Here is a 5,000-nt window from a genome sequence, read left to right as displayed (position 1 = left end):
GAACGGTAGGATAACGCCGAAGCGACGTGACCGGGGAAATCATCGCGAACGGTATGATAGCGCCGAAGCGACATGACCGGGGAAATTGCCGCAAACGAAACGGATGCAAACGAAGCGATGTGACCGAGGTCATTGAAACGAAAAATCGATGTTATTAGAAAATAGACAGAACGTAACATCGTTGAATCGTTACGTATGGTATAGTGAAATTAATATAGAAAAACGAAACAAATGTAATTATAATATTGTATTGGAGTAACTAATAAAAATAACGAAAATATATTTCTAGTGACAGAAAATCCCGGAGGAGAGTAGAGTTGGAAAGGAGAAAGAACGGGGAAGGGGAGAAAAAGGAAGGGAATGTAAATATTTATGAATATTCATAATAGATATAAAATATAAGACGAATTAATGTCTAAAACATGAAATAATTGTATTAATAAAAATATTATATGCGAGTACGCTATACTATTTAAAAAAGGGGGGGGAAAAAAAAAAAATAGTAATAATAGTAATATCAAAATAGTAGCAATAAAGGATTTTTCACGACCAACACATAGTAACTGTAAGCAAACAATGATAATAATGGGCAGATACAAGCTTCTTAGATTGTAAGATTACAGAACAGAAGAATTATCACTCGAAACGTTAAACCTATATTGCGGGAAAAATATCTAAATATCATGGATGTTGGAGGGATACGTATAGAACGAGCGAACCGACTTGATCGGAGGACTTTGCGCGATACGCGTAGAACGGGCGAACCGACCTGACCGGGGACTTTGAGCGTACGGTCGTACTACCGAATCGACATGACTCGGATATTTTCTTCTTAATTTCTCGAGAAATAACTTTATAACTTGTACTTGTTTTTTTTCATTAATCAATTTATATTTATCATTCGCAATTTCTTATATTGTCAATTTTTCTTTTCTTTCATCAAAAACAGATTTTTCATAACTTTTCTTATCGAGAAAAAAAAAATTTAATTTTCTTGTAAAAATCTATTATTGAACTTTAATTTATACCGTCATGTTAATATATTTATAATTTTTTTTTACCGGGGTACTCTGAGCGATATGTACAGAACGAGGGAACCGACATGACCGGGAGACTTTGCGCCATACGCGTAGGACGGGCGAACCGACATAACTCGGATAATTTCTTTTAATTTCTCGAGAAATAACATAATAACTGGTATGTTTTTCTTTCATTAATCAATTTATATTTATCCTTCGCAATTTTTTATATTCTTAATTTTTTCTGTTCTTTCATCAAAAATTGATTTTTCGTAACTTTTCTTATCGAGAAAAAAAAAAATTATTTTTTTGAAAAAATCTATCATTGACCTTTCATTTATACCGTCATGTTAATATACTTATAATTTTTTTTTACTCTGAGCGATATATATAGAACGGGCGAACCGACATGATCGGGGACTTTGCGCTATACGCGTAGGACGGGCGAACCGACATGACCGGGGACTTTGCGCGTACGATCGAGCTATGGTCGAACCGACGTGACTCGGGTATTTTTTTCTTAATTTCTCGAAAAATGACCTTATAACTGGTATGTTTTTTTTTCATTAATCAATCTATATTTATCCTTCGCAATTTTTTATATTGTTAATTTTTTCTGTTCCTTCATCAAAAATTGATTTTTCGTAACTTTTCTTATCGAGAAAAAAAAAATTTAATTTTTTTGAAAAAATATAATATTGACCTTTCATTTATACCGTCATGTTAATATAAATTATAATTTTTCTTTACCGGGGAACTATGAACGATATATATATAGAACGGGCGAACCGACATGACCGGGGACTTTGCGCCATACGCGTAAGACGGGCGAACCGACATGACCGGGGACTTTGCGCGTACGATCGAGCTATGGTCGAACCGACGTGACTCGGGTGTTTTTCTCTTAATTTCTCGAAAAATGACCTTATAACTGGTATGTTTTTTTTTCATTAATCAATCTATATTTATCCTTCGCAATTTTTTATATTGTTAATTTTTTCTGTTCTTTCATCAGAAATTGATTTTTCGTAACTTTTCTTATCGAGAAAAAAAAAATTTAATTTTTTTGAAAAAATATAATATTGACCTTTCATTTATACCGTCATGTTAATATAAATTATAATTTTTTTACCGGGGAACTCTGAACGATATATATATAGAACGGGCGAACCGACATGACCGGGGACTTTGCGCCATACGCGTAGGACGGGCGAACCGACATGACCGGGGACTTTGCGCTATACGCGCAGGACGGGCGAACCGACATGACCGGGGACTTTGCGCCATACGCGTAAGACGGGCGAACCGACATGACCGGGGACTTTGCGCGTACGATCGAGCTATGGTCGAACCGACGTGACTCGGGGGTTTTTTCTTAATTTCTCGAAAAATAACCTTATAACTGGTATGTTTTTTTTTCATTAATCAATTTATATTTATCCTTCGCAATTTTTTATATTGTTAATTTTTTCTGTTCTTTCATCAGAAATTGATTTTTCGTAACTTTTCTTATTGAGAAAAAAAAAATTTAATTTTTTTGAAAAAATATAATATTGACCTTTCATTTATACCGTCATGTTAATATAAATTATAATTTTTTTTTACCGGGGAACTCTGAACGATATATATATAGAACGGGCGAACCGACATGACCGGGGACTTTGCGCCATACGCGTAAGACGGGCGAACCGACATGACCGGGGACTTTGCGCGTACGATCGAGCTATGGTCGAACCGACGTGACTCGGGTGTTTTTCTCTTAATTTCTCGAAAAATAACCTTATAACTGGTATGTTTTTTTTTCATTAATCAATTTATATTTATCCTTCGCAATTTTTTATATTGTTAATTTTTTCTGTTCTTTCATCAAAAATTGATTTTTCGTAACTTTTCTTATCGAGAAAAAAAAAATTTAATTTTTTTGAAAAAATATAATATTGACCTTTCATTTATATTATACCGTCATGTTAATATAAATTATAATTTTTTTTTACCGGGGAACTCTGAACGATATATATATAGAACGGGCGAACCGACATGACCGGGGACTTTGCGCCATACGCGTAAGACGGGCGAACCGACATGACCGGGGACTTTGCGCGTACGATCGAGCTATGGTCGAACCGACGTGACTCGGGTGTTTTTCTCTTAATTTCTCGAAAAATAACCTTATAACTGGTATGTTTTTTTTTCATTAATCAATTTATATTTATCCTTCGCAATTTTTTATATTGTTAATTTTTTCTGTTCTTTCATCAAAAATTGATTTTTCGTAACTTTTCTTATTGAGAAAAAAAAAATTTAATTTTTTGAAAAAATATAATATTGACCTTTCATTTATACCGTCATGTTAATATAAATTATAATTTTTTTTTACCGGGGAACTCTGAACGATATATATATAGAACGGGCGAACCGACATGACCGGGGACTTTGCGCCATACGCGTAGGACGGGCGAACCGACATGACCGGGGACTTTGCGCTATACGCGCAGGACGGGCGAACCGACATGACCGGGGACTTTGCGCCATACGCGTAAGACGGGCGAACCGACATGACCGGGGACTTTGCGCGTACGATCGAGCTATGGTCGAACCGACGTGACTCGGGTGTTTTTTCTTAATTTCTCGAAAAATAACCTTATAACTGGTATGTTTTTTTTTCATTAATCAATTTATATTTATCCTTCGCAATTTTTTATATTGTTAATTTTTTCTGTTCTTTCATCAAAAATTGATTTTTCGTAACTTTTCTTATTGAGAAAAAAAAAATTTAATTTTTTTGAAAAAATATAATATTGACCTTTCATTTATACCGTCATGTTAATATAAATTATAATTTTTTTTTACCGGGGAACTCTGAACGATATATATATAGAACGGGCGAACCGACATGACCGGGGACTTTGCGCTATACGCGCAGGACGGGCGAACCGACATGACCGGGGACTTTGCGCTATACGCGTAAGACGGGCGAACCGACATGACCGGGGACTTTGCGCGTACGATCGAGCTATGGTCGAACCGACGTGACTCGGGTGTTTTTCTCTTAATTTCTCGAAAAATAACCTTATAACTGGTATGTTTTTTTTTCATTAATCAATTTATATTTATCCTTCGCAATTTTTTATATTCTTAATTTTTTCTGTTCTTTCATCAAAAATTGATTTTTCGTAACTTTTCTTATCGAGAAAAAAAAAATTTAATTTTTTTGAAAAAATATAATATTGACCTTTCATTTATACCGTCATGTTAATATACTTATAATTTTTTTTTACTCTGAGCGATATATATAGAACGGGCGAACCGACATGACCGGGGACTTTGCGCGTACGGTCGGGCCACCGAACCGACATGACTCGGGCATTTTTTTCTTAATTTCTCGAAAAATAACGTTATAACTGGTATGTTTTTTTTCATTAATCAATTTATATTTATCCTTTGCAATTTTTTATATTGTTAATTTTTTTTGTTCCTTTATTAAAAATTAATTTTTCGTAACTTTTCTTATCGAGAAAAAAAAAATTTAATTTTTTTGAAAAAATCTATTATTGACCTTTCATTTATACCATCCTGTTAATATATTTGTAATTTTTTTTACCAATTTGTATAATGATAATGATCATCGATCGAAGTCTAAGTTCCAGCGTACCTCCGCTCGGTCTGTCGCTACAGCGGTTTTGCACCATAAGCGGCCGTGCATTAGCCCGGTCGGCGCCGACATGGTGGCCGGCCGTTCGGTTACTGTAAGAGAAGCGACGGTCCGGTGCGGCCGGGCGGAGCAGCGTCGGGCGCGTGTCCGTTCTACGATCTCGGTCGAGATACGGTACACCGCTCCTCGGGAAATACTTTCTCGACTGTTTCTGTCCGGTTCTTACCGATCTTTCTCCACACTGCATAGCCGCGAGTCGGTGTCTATGACCGAATGGCTCTTGAGCGGCAAAGCGACCTATAGGGGGACGCTGGTGACCTGTATGTATG

This window comes from Apis cerana, unplaced genomic scaffold, assembly GCF_029169275.1.
Source record: "Apis cerana isolate GH-2021 unplaced genomic scaffold, AcerK_1.0 scaffold3_AcerK, whole genome shotgun sequence".
In the NCBI taxonomy this organism is placed as follows: Eukaryota; Metazoa; Arthropoda; class Insecta; order Hymenoptera; family Apidae; genus Apis; species Apis cerana.
The sequence above is the reverse complement of the archived record's forward strand: the minus strand, read 5'-3'. Positions refer to the sequence as shown.